The 13,140-nt window shown below is 38.7% G+C and overlaps 1 long non-coding RNA gene across 1 annotated transcript; it reads left to right on the top strand.

The window, feature by feature from the left end:
* The first annotated feature begins 6,009 nt into the window (after positions 1 to 6,009).
* LOC135768969 (uncharacterized) lies at positions 6,010 to 10,318 on the top strand. Its single transcript, XR_010542312.2, has 3 exons — positions 6,010 to 6,401; positions 9,175 to 9,316; positions 9,693 to 10,318. It is a non-coding gene; the product is annotated as an uncharacterized lncRNA (long non-coding RNA).
* The last annotated feature ends 2,822 nt before the right edge of the window (positions 10,319 to 13,140 follow it).

Here is a 13,140-nt window from a genome sequence, read left to right on the forward strand (position 1 = left end):
CCATAATGATCAACCTTCAAGCCACAAGTAAAACGGTCCAACCCCCATGTCTCTATGATGTTCTGAAGCGGAGATATAAGGCTTTGTTTATTCCGTTGCTAGGGTACTAAGTTTGGTTGCTAGGGAGAAAATTGGCATCCCATAATGATCAACCTTCAAGCCACAAGTAAAACGGTCCAACCCCCATGTCTCTACAATGTTCTGATGCTGAGATATAAGGCTTTGTTTATTCCGTTGCTAGGGTACTAAGTTTGGTTGCTAGGGAGGAAATTGGCATCCCATAATAATCAACCTTCAAGCCACAAGTAAAACGGTCCAACCCCCGTGTCTCTAAGATGTTCTGAAGCGGAGAAATAAGGCTTTGTTTATTCCGTTGCTAGGGTACTAAGTTTGGTTGCTAGGGAGAAAAATGGCATCCCATAATGATCAACCTTCAAGCCACAAGTAAAACGGTCCAACCCCCGTGTCTCTAAGATGTTCTGAAGCGGAGAAATAAGGCTTTGTTTATTCCGTTGCTAGGGTACTAAGTTTGGTTGCTAGGGAGAAAAATGGCATCCCATAATGATCAACCTTCAAGCCACAAGTAAAACGGTCCAACCCCCGTGTCTCTAAGATGTTCTGAAGCGGAGAAATAAGGCTTTGTTTATTCCGTTGCTAGGGTACTAAGTTTGGTTGCTAGGGAGAAAAATGGCATCCCATAATGATCAACCTTCAAGCCACAAGTAAAACGGTCCAACCCCCATGTCTCTACGACACTCTAAAGTGAAGATATTCCATCTGGGACGCTTTTATTCCTTTATATGGGCATGTTTCCTGCCCCATTATAAGTCAATGGGAAATTTTGGGGGCCTCTTACACCCCAGGGGTACAGCTTACACCCCATTGTGATGTATGTTCTTACAGAGCCTGTCAGCCTCCTTAAATGTGGTAACCCACAAGTTTCTACAAGTTTCTCACTCGCAGCTATGACTCGTCAAAGTTTGTCTCAATGTTAAGTCAATGGAAATTTTGGGGTGTTTGAGCCCCCCGTTTAGGAATTCGGAAGGTCCCATCAGTTAGAAAAGTCATAGCATAAATCTACGGACCAGTCTTAAAAGTTTTGTAAAGTTTTGTGGGTGTAGCTTGAAAGCTCTAGGAGGAGTTACAGTCAGAAAAAGTAGGGATCAGAAGAATAATAATAATAATAATAATAATAATAAGATTAAGATGAAGAACAGTATGTTGGCTTTTTCAAGCCAACATAATAATAATAAGATTAAGATGAAGAACAGTATGTTGGCTTTTTCAAGCCAACATAATAATAATATCCCTGAGCAATAGTAATAGTGATGCTTTGCATAAATGCAAGCACCACTAATAAGATTAAGATGAAGAACAGTATGTTGGCTTTTTCAAGCCAACATAACTAGATAGGTACATTTCCTGAAGAAAATGTGAAGTGGTGCTTGCCGTGGCAAATTTCGGGGGACAATATATGATTATACTCCAAGCCAAAAGTAAAACAATTCAACCCACATGTCTCTACGATATTCTAATGCGAAGATATAAGGCTTTGTTTACTCTGTTGCTAGGGTACTGTATTTGGTTGCTAGGGAAAAAAATGGCATCCCATAATGATTACACTCCGAGTCACAAGTCAAAAGGTCCAACCCCCGTGTCTCTACGATGTTCTGGTGCGGAGATATAAGGCTTTGTTTACTCTGTTGCTAGGGTACTGTATTTGGTTGCTAGGGAAAAAATTGGCATCCCATAATGATTACACTCGGAGTCATGAGTAAAACGGTCCAACCCCCGTGTCTCTATGACATTGTAAAGCGAAGATATCCCATCTGGAACTTTTTTATTCCCTTATATGGGCATGTTTCCTGCCCCATTATAAGTCAATGGGCATTTTCGGGTGCCTCTTACACCCCAGGGGTACAGCTTACACCCCTATGTGATGTATGTTCTTACAGAGTCTATCACCCTCTTCAAATGTTGTAACCTACATGTTTCTACAAAATCCTCAAGCGGAGCTATGACCCGTCAAAGTTCGGCCCAATGTTAAGTCAATGGGATTTTTCGGGTGGTTTTTCGCCCCCCTTTCGAAAATCCTTCACCCGATCGCTTATAAAAGTCATAGCACACCTCTCCTTAATAATCCGGTCGATTTGAGCCCTCTTTCATGGGACTGTGGCAAACCGTGCGGGACGAGTTACGCGCCGAAAAATGTGCAGACATAAGAATAAGATATAATAATAATAACTAGATAGGTACATTTCCTGAAGAAAATGTGAAGTGGTGCTTGCCGTGGCAAATTTCGAGGGACAATATATGATTATACTCCAAGCCAAAAGTAAAACAATTCAACCCACATGTCTCTACGATATTCTAATGCGAAGATATAAGGCTTTGTTTATTCGGTTGCTAGGGTACTGTATTTGGTTGCTAGGGACAAAATTGGCATCCACTAGTGATTACACTCCGAGTCACAAATCAAACGGTCCAAACCCCGTGTCTCTACGATGTTCTGATGCGGAGATATAAGGGTTTGTTTACTCTGTTGCTAGGGTACTGTTTTTGGTTGCTAGGGAAAAAATGGCATCCACTAGTGATTACCCTCCGAGTCATGAGTCAAACGGTCCAACCCCCGTGTCTCTACGATGTTCTGATGCGGAGATATAAGGCTTTGTTTACTCTGTTGCTAGGGTACTGTATTTGGTTGCTAAGGAAAAAAATTGCATCCCATAATGATTACACTCCGAGTCACGAGTCAAACGGTCCAACCCCCGTGTCTCTACGATGTTCTGATGCGGAGATAATGAAGCTAGCATGATTAGCATGAAGCGAGCATGATTAGCATGAAGCTAGCATGATTAGCATGAAGTTAGCATGAAGTTAGCATGATTACCATGAAGCTAACATGAAGCTAGCATGATTAACATTAAGCATGATTAACATTAGCATGATTACCATGAAGTTAGCATGAAGCTAGCATGATTACCATGAAGTTAACATGAAGCTAGCATGATTAGCATGAAGTTAGCAGGAAGCTAGCATGATGCTAACATGATTAGCATGAAGTTAGCATGAAGCTAGCATGATGCTAGCATGATTTGCATGATGCTACCACGATTAGCATGAAGCTAGCATGAAGCTACCATGATTAGCATGAAGCTAGCATGAAGCTAGCATGATTAGCATGAAGCTAGCATGATGCTAACATGATTAACATGAAGCTAGCATGATGCTAGCATGAAGCTAGCATGATTAGCATGAAGCTAGCATGAAGCTAGCATGAAGCTAGCATGATTAGCATGAAGTTAGCATGATGCTAGCATGATGCTAACATGAAGTTAGCATTATTAGCATGAAGCTAACATGATTAGCATGAAGCTAGCATGATGCTAGTATGATTAGCATGAAGCTAGCATGATGTTAGCATGATTAGCATGAAGCTAGCATGATTAGCATGATGCTAACATGAAGCTAGCATGATTAGCATGAAGCTAACATGATTAGCATGAAGTTAGCATGATGCTAGCATGATTAGCATGAAGCTAGCATGATGGTAGCATGATTAGCATGAAGCTAGCATGAAGCTAGCATGATTTGCATGAAGCTAGCATGATGTTAGCATGATTAGCATGAAGCTAGCATGATGCTAGCATGATTAGCATGAAGCTAGCATGATGCTAGCATGATTAGCATGAAGCTAGCATGATGCTAGCATGATTAGCATGAAGCTAGCATGATGCTAGCATGATTAGCATGAAGCTAGCATGAAGCTAGAATGATTAGCATGAAGCTAACATGATTAGCATGAAGCTAGCATGATGTTAGCATGATTAACATGAAGCTAGCATGATTAACATGATGCTAACATGAAGCTAGCATGATTAACATGAAGCTAACATGATTAGCATGAAGCTAGCATGATGCTAACATGAATTAGCATGAAGCTAGCATGATGGTAACATGAATTAACATGAAGCTAGCATGAATTAGCATAAAGCTACCATTATGCTAACATGAATTAGCATGAAGCTAACATGAATTAGCATGAAGTTAGCATGATGCTAACATGAATTAACATAAAGCTAGCATGAAGCTAACATGAATTAGCATAAAGCTAGCATGATGTTAACATGAATTAGCATGAAGCTAGCACGATGCTAACATGAATTAGCATGAAGCTAGCACGATGCTAACATGAATTAGCATGAAGCTAGCACGATGTTAACATGAATTAGCATGAAGCTAGCATAATGCTAAAATGAAGAAGCATGAAGCTAGCATTATGTTAACATGAATTAGCATGAAGCTAGCATGATGCTAACATAAATTAGCATGAAGCTAGCATGATGCTAACATAAATAAGCATCAAGCTAGCATGATGCTAACATTATTTAGCATGAAGTTAGCAAGATATATTAAGAAATTAGCATAAAGCTAGCATGAAACTAGCATGAAGCTAGTATGACCTAGCATGAAGCTAGCATGAAGCTAACATGACCCAAACACCCAACCCCCATGTCTCTATGATGTTCGGATCCAGAGATATAAGGCTTTGTTTATTCCGTTGCTAGGGTGTTCATATTTGGTTGCTAGGGGCGTGGCTTAACACCTCTTGGCATTAACTAGTGATTACCCTTCGAGTCACGAATAAAACGGTCCAACCCCCGTGTCTCTACGATGTTCTGATGCGGAGATATAAGGCTTTGTTTATTCAGTTGCTAGGGTGCTCAAATTTGGTTGCTAGGGGCGTGGCTTGGGAGTGGCCAATGATGTGCTTAATTGTTACACGCCTAGTCACAAGTAAAACGGTCCAACCCCCGTGTCTCTACGATGTTCTGATGCCGAGATATAACTGTTTGAATTTTATGTTGCTAGGGTGCTCAAAAGTGGTTGCTAGGGGCGTGGCTTAGTAAGTCTTTAAGGATCCTGAGAGACTGATTGGATGCTTGAGTAAAATGAGCCCACCCCCATGTCTCTATGACACTGTGGTGCAAAGATATCCATCTGGGCATTTTATAATGGCACTCTATGGGAGATGTTGCTAGGGTGCCCAAAATTGTTGCTAGGGGCGTGGCTTAATAACTCTGGGATGATCCTGAGAGACTGATTGGATGCCCGAGTAAAATGAGCCCACCCACTTATCTCTACGACACTGTAAAGCAAAGATATCCCATCTGGAACGGTTTTATTCCCTTATATGGGCGTGTTCCCTGCCCCATTATAAGTCAATGGGAAATTTTGGGGGCCTCTTACACCCCAGGGGTACAACTTACACCCCATTGTGATCCATGTTCTTACAGAGTCTACCACCCTCTTCAAATTTAGTAACCCACATGTTTCTAAGGAATCCTCACTCGTACCTATAACCCGTCAACATTTTTGCAATGGTAAGTCTATGGGATTTTGCCCCATTGACTTTTCATTGGGCATTTTTGGGCACCTCTTACACCCCAGGGGTACAACTTACACCCCATTGTAATCCATGTTTTTACAGAGCCTACCACCCTCTTCAAAAGTTGTAACCCACATGTTTCAACAAAATCCTTGAGAGGAGCTATGACTCGTCAAAGTTGGGCGCAATGTTAAGTCAATGGGATTTTTCGGGTGGTTTTTCGCCCCCCTTTCAGAAATCCTGCACCCGATCGCTTATAAAAGTCATAGCACACCTCTCCTCAATAATCCGGTCGATTTGAGCCCTCTTTCATGGGACTACGTTAAACCGTGCGGGACGAGTTACGCGCCGAAAAAGTGTCCAGAAAAAGAAGAATAATAATAATAATAATAATAAGTATGCAAGATAGTAATAGTGATGCTTTGCATAAATGCAAGCACCACTAATAATAAGTATGAGCAATAATAATAGTGATGCCTTGCATAAATGCAAGCACCACTAATAAGTATGAGCAATAATAATAGTGATGCCTTGCATAAATGCAAGCACCACTAATAATAATAAGCTTAGATCGAAGAACAGTATGTTGGCTTTGTCAAGCCAACATAATTATAAGAGATTTGATTCAGTTTAAGATTTGTATTCAATTGCTACCATCATAAGGTTTAACCATACACCAGATAAAGGTTTAAAAATAAAGTCTAAACAATATGTTCATAGGCTACATGCATTCAGGCTGATTCATTATGCTGCACATTAAAAATAATTGAACCACATCTACAAACTTATTTTGGTGATTTAGCCCACAAGTTACTTGAACTGGCATGTCCATTGTTTTTACAATGAATTAAATGGCTTTTTTTTTTTACTGCGTTTGGCACAGTATTCAATCCTACACGTTATTGTACTACAGTACAGTAGGTGGCGGTATACTGTAGTATGCTGTTCATGTCCGCATCGTCATACGCGCCAGCACCCCTGAAAGACTGCAGGAACAGAAACCCCTGGAAAGGTAAGTTAGGCGTTTTAATTTAAACTTTAAAATGCGTTTAATCACCACGACAGTAAATTTTTGCTTTGCCATTACTAAAGAATCAATTCAGACAGAATCTCGCGCACGCTCACACTTGTAGGCCGTTTCTGAAACGGAAGGCTGCATCCTGCGGAGGTCGCATATGCAGGCTGCATACGTCATCAAGCCTGGTTTATTTAAGTTAAATGAGCATTACATTCGCAAGTCATACGCATATTACAACAATTTACGATTAACTAAGAATAATAGTCAACTTTAGAATTGTTAATATTCTTAAATCTGACAGTCTTGACAGGGGCGGATCTAGAAAATTATTTATGGGGTGGCAAGGGGGTGGCATGAGAACTACAAGGGGTGGCAATGAAGTAAGCGTCCTTGCATGGTTGTCGTGGATTCAAGAAATTATATACTGTATATACTATATTCTGTGAACACTGGACCTCAAATTTTTATAACATTAATAAACGCAACAACAAATGTTCCTATAAGTAAGTACCCAAGCAGCTACCTTTAGCATCTCTGTAGCACCCTTTGTCTTAATACTAAGTTAATACATACAGCTTATCAATATCTAAAAACACTGACTGGTTGAACATAGTGGTATAAAGACTGTTATATAAATAAAATAGGATTGCCTAGTTTATATTAATGTAAAACATATTTGAAAGGCAAACATCTCTTTCTCTCATAACCCTCTTCTTTAATCCTTTCACTCACTTCATGATGGATTTCTGTCTTTTCACTTCTTTTTAGCTCTTTGCCATCCATATGTTTCTTTCCTTCATTACTTCATCTATTCTTTTCCCTTCCACAACATATTTTTCTGTTTTATTTGTACCTTCCACTCCCATAGTATTTGATTTTTCTATTCTTTTTGGTAAAAAGAATAGATATCAGCCTTTCTTTTCATAATATCCTGGAAAATGCACCATTAAGTTCTTCAAGCTTTCTAAACATACACAACACTGAATAGTTTTGTCTCCTTAACGAAGACAAATAAAAACATTAGACTATATCATAACGAGCGATTTCATATGCACGTATGGAATATTTTGATTGCTGCAGTAGCTAATAAGACATGACGGGCTAACTCTAGAAAGAACTGCTTAAAAGATATTTACTGCTTACATAAACCTGCAGTTCAGTTGTTTTAACTACCAAGCAACTACCTCGTGCAATATTTAACATCAGTTTAATTTTTGTATTTTTATCCTGATGCAACATTTATCTATAAATATGACCGTATTTAGTACTCTGATTTGCTGATGTGATGCTCAACTTAACCACTTTAAGACACTAAAGAGAATTTGTTTTGGCAGCATGTGATGATGTGAGGTGCTTTATTAGATCAGAATTCCTCGCTACAGACGTGAAGAGACTCTTTCTTCATGGGCATAAGTTGCACGTTCATAATCATTCTTGCCTTTAACCTCAACGATGGAAAAGTAACGTTTGTGCTTTTTATACTTTGTGTTTGCGTCCGCTACCTTTGTTTTGAGCTCGTTGTACTTCCCATCGCTCTGTTGTTGCGGGTTTGTGCGACTCGGAAGGGATGGACTGCAGCGCGAGAAACGGGCTGCATGTGAGTGCCTTGGATGGGGCGATGCATCCTTTCACCGCAGTTTCCAAACGTCTCCAACCACGCCAGAAAAGATCGCTAGATTGGTCCTAGTCGCTTTTTTAATAAAGTCGCTAAAGGGGTCTAAAAGTTTCTTAATCTAGCGACCAAGTCACTAAGTTGGCAAATCTGCGCGGACTTTTTTTTACACTGTAAAAGACTTTCTGCTCGGACTGACTGCATATGCTTGTGTATGAACTCTGCTGCCTCTGGTTGGCTAACGATGGAAATTAAGCCAATCACCATCAGCTACGTGGTTGTCCCACCCCGTCTAAGACACACACACCAATCATCGTCAGATATGTGTCTCCCACCCCCAAACACACGCAGAGAAAAACTACATTGCCTTTCTGGTTAAAAGAGCCTACTCGTGTATAAATTGTATATATTAGGATACCCGCGCTGGGGTGGCATATGGGGTGGCAATGGTTTTATTTAGGGTGGCAACTGCCACCCCGTGCCACCCCGGTAGATCCGCCCCTGAGTCTTGATGACGTATACAGCCTACAAATGCTACCTCCAGTAGCCTTCGGATTGAGAAACGGCCGTAATGAGCTCGCGCAGTAACTTATATTAATTATTACTTAATAACATTATACATTTACTCAAACACTGAAACAAAGTAAGCGAGTTACTTAAATATGGCTACAAACCTCGAATAAGTTATTTACCATTTACAAACCTCGACTGAGTTATCAAACTGCCCTCTTGAACCAATATTTACTGTATATGGTAACGAAATCTTACCCTGTAACGAAAAATTTACGAAATTACTAACTTATCAAACAATTAACTACAAAATAAACGGGATGTGTATAAAAAAAAAATGACGAAATTTAAAGGAGCTTTTGCTTATTCCTACCATCGAGACCGTTGTGTCAGTTGAAGTAACGTTATGACGTGTGAGGCCTTGTGCCAGATAATTCAAATGTTCTCACGTGCAGTCAGGGCCTATACTGGCACGTGATAAAGAGATATGCTGTCATCCTTTCTTTTACAACACAAGTTGTTTCTATATATATTAGACACAACAATAAAATTAATAAAATCTGTGATTGTTTGTCTAAATCCTTATTGCTGTGTGTTGTACAACTTGATAATTCATAAAAGTATAACAAGTGTTTGTTTTTATAGATGAGTTCCCTATTAAAGAGAGGCTTGATGCTGTTTACTCCACACTCTTAGGCTGATTTTGGATTATTTGTCTGTGAAGACACAGTAGTTCAGTTTCTGAATCCCATCAAGAATGAAGACCTGCAGGCCACCATATTGAGCTGTGAGTCAAAATTGATACTTTTATAACCATACCAGTATATGACATTTCAGTGTAGTGCCATTTAAGTTTCCCTGGCTAAAATAGTTTAATTTGGTAATATTTGTTAATAAGATTATTAATAAGTTATATTTGTATATTTGACTTGTATAGCAGGTTATATAGTTATATTTGTTTGAACAAATAAGTATATTGTTAATAACAAGCTGAGATGGTGGGTTTTCTGGCTATGGTTTTACAGGATGTATAAGAAGGGGAAAGCCAGAATAGGTAGCTTGGTTAATTTCGTTTACATGCATAGTTCATGGGGAATTTGTTCAGAGAAAGCATTCAAACACAACCAAACATCTTTACTGTCTCATGCTTTTCTGTGTTCCAGGCAGGGTCTGATGTCATAATATGGCGCTTTTCCAATGTAGGGTACAACTTGGCTCGGCACAATGCAGCTCATACCGCTTTCATTGCTTTTCCAGTACAGTTTAGTATCGCTTCAGAGTGGGTGAGATTATAGGCAGGGGTGCACATAAGGGTGTGTATGCGCGATTAGAAACAATTCCAGCGTACCAACGTTGCTGAAATTTTGTTACATAGTTAGCTAATTTACTGCAACATAAGGGATTTCATAACATCTCGATCACTCCCCAGTGACTGGTCCCAGTATAGGTCATGAACCCCGCCTCCCCCATGTTATTTAATGGGACTTGAGACCAAGCTGTTTTTTGTCATTTACTGTAGGTTTTATCATGCTGATGTAAATTCAAGTGTTTGTTTTTAAAATAAGTTTGTTTTTAGTTAGTTAGTTAATGCTATAAAACGGTGTTGTCACGTCATGATTGACAGCTGTGTATGCACATTCTGGGAGAGTGAGGGCGGGGCCTTGATTTCGCGGCTTTACATCCTGCTCACTACTGTGCAGGACTGGTCCCGAAATTGCTACTGCGCAGACTCAAGACCCAAGATGTCAGCGGCGACACTGGCGGCTTCATTTTTTACCAATGGAAGAGAGCAAGCTCTTGAAGGAAAATTAGAACATCCCCACATCCGCATATCCTTGAAATATGAATATTAACCTTGCTTTGAATAATCATGATTTTATTATTGCATTATTAATGATTGCATTGCCTTTAATCATAAAGATTTTAAGAATAGCTTTGAGTATTAACCTTTAGCATATAGTACTAAAGTTAGAGTAGTCTAGCAGGCTTAGAGATATGATTCCATTGTATATGGGTTTTGATAGTTGACTTTTAAATGTCATGTGCAAATTTAGCAGGCTTGGAGTTTTTGCAGTATGTATGTATGTGTGTTTTGTTTTTTCTTTTTAACTTTTGCTTTGCAGAAACACCTGGAGAGAAAAACAGGATGTCGGGGCGACAGGGTGAAATAACGGTCATAGTTATTTATAACATGATGAACTTCTAAAACAGAAGTACAACTTTCCATCGAACGGGTCTGGTGAACCTTTAAGAAAGAAGTAAAACTTTCCATCGAACAGGCCCCCACCCAACTGCACATATATATTTTTTGGGTCAGAGGGAGAGGCAGATCAGATCAACCGCTCCTCGGGGGATTTGTTTCTGCATTGGTGTTGTGTAAAGACAGGGACAGTTTTGACCCAGAGCTCTGTAATATTTCATTTGAGATACTTATTAAAAATAATTTGATTTGAGTTACGTGTCTGATCTCCTCATTAAGAACATGCAGGACGATTAAAGTCCAACAATTGGTGACCCCGACGTGATGAGGAGGACTGGACATCATTGATTTTTCTTCTCGACATTCCACTTGCGCAAAATAGGAAAGGTAAGCAGATACCTGTTATATCAAAATTCTGCTTTATTTAAATGTCGTGAAGAATGATTAATGATATGATACAATGATTATTGTCATTTTTATCTAAATTTCATATATCTCAAATGAACTATTAAATATGTCAATAAAATAAAAAGGGAAATAACAATTATTCGGTTAAAATAAAATAAAATAAAAATTGTGAAACGAAAGAAAGGAAATATTGTTATAACTGGTCCGGGACCAGGAGGCGTTTGGAACGCAGAATTGGAAACCCGGCACTGACGAGTGTTTTGTGGGTTATTCCAAAATTAGGGTCCGGGACCCGAACGTGGACACGTACCACGTTGTTAACGTAGGACAAATTTGATAGTGTTCTGGGAACACAGAGCGGTTGGACCGCGGGAATAGAATACAGTAGAATAGGACTTAGTGTTCTGGGAACACGTTGCGGTTGGACCGCGGGAATAAAATACGTTGCGGTTGGACCGCGTAGAATAGGACTTAGTGTTCTGGGAACACGTTGCGGTTGGACCGCGGGAATAGAATACAGTAGAATAGGATTTAGTGTTCTGGGAACACAGAGCGGTTGGACCGCGATACATAGAGATTGAAGTGGGTTTCATACCCGAGAAAGTGGTCAGGGACCACGGGCAACGCAGCGGTTGGACCGCATAAAGAGAAAGCGAAAGTGGTAAGAAAGCCACGAAATAGTCGAAAATACGAAGAGAATATTGGTATTTGAAAAAGTTTTATTGTAAGCAATATTGTTAAGTTGTGCTAAAGAATAGGAATTTGAAACTTACTGAAGATTGTACGAAATGGCTGCTTATTTTTAAATGTGCTGTTTATTTGCGCTGTTTGCTACCGGTATATTATCAGCTTTACTGTGAGTATATTTTAATTCAACTTCTTCTTTGGATAAATATTTTTATTGATTTTTGCTGCCAGTGAATTGCAATTCAGTGTTATCTTTTTACGAAATATTTTTGCTATTATTCAATTCCACGATTAGTACATTTTTATTCAATTTTCTATTTTTCCTATTAACAAGTTTTTACTTAATCTTATATCTTAGGTTTTAATTAAATTTTCTATTTTTCTTATTCAATTTTATTATCATTGATTTTTACTTAATTGTATATCTTAAATTTTGATTTAATTTTCTATTTTTACGAAGACATTTTATTTTGAGTCAGATTTATGATCAGTAAATTTTAATTTAGCATCCTAAAATCTGAGTATTGTCTAGATTTATTATAAGTAAAATCGTAATTCAGTTTTTATGTGTTCAATTACTAATCGTTTTACTGTAAGTGAAGTTGGAATAAAATTTCTAGTTTTAAAAGCCGTCGGATTCCGTCTTTAAAAAATTTATTGTGGTTGCAATTTACTGTCAGCAAATTTTAACTCAATTTGTAGAAAAGCATATTTTATATCCTGTGTATATTGTATTTTACTATTGTGTGTATTTGGGGGATTTTGTTTAGTATTATTTCATTTACACGGTACAAGCGTAGACGGATCCAGTTTTTATTTTGTTTTATTGATGTGAATGTGTGATTCTCCGGAGTTGTCTAGTGTTATTTCATGTTTAAAGGAGTAGACGTTTCTGCAGTATATTTTATGTTTATTGTATTTTAGTGTGGATGTCCATTTTCTTATTTCATTCCGGGGTGTGACTCGGGAAGAAAGAGTAGTTTCTTTATACTTGATTTCAAAATAAATTGAAATGGATATTTGTTCTCGGTGAATTGATTACAAGAAGAGATTGTTTCATTTCTAACAAGATTTAAGAGTAAGGAAGAGAAAACTGTGAACTTCTCAGCTCGGAGCGTAATTTAGTTTCACTTTAGAAGCTGTGCTCTCATTCTGCTTCCTTTCCGTGACGGGCTGGCAGTTTTACTTTCATTTTGAAGAAAATACAACTGAAAGAAGTTATATGTTATAGATTGTCAGAGCCGAAAAAGGCGTACGGAAGAGAAACAAACCCAGTCCGAGAGAGATAGTAGACGAAAAGTGTAGAAGTAGAGAGA

Source organism: Paramisgurnus dabryanus, chromosome 3 (assembly GCF_030506205.2).
Source record: "Paramisgurnus dabryanus chromosome 3, PD_genome_1.1, whole genome shotgun sequence".
NCBI classification, from domain to species: domain Eukaryota; kingdom Metazoa; phylum Chordata; class Actinopteri; order Cypriniformes; family Cobitidae; genus Paramisgurnus; species Paramisgurnus dabryanus.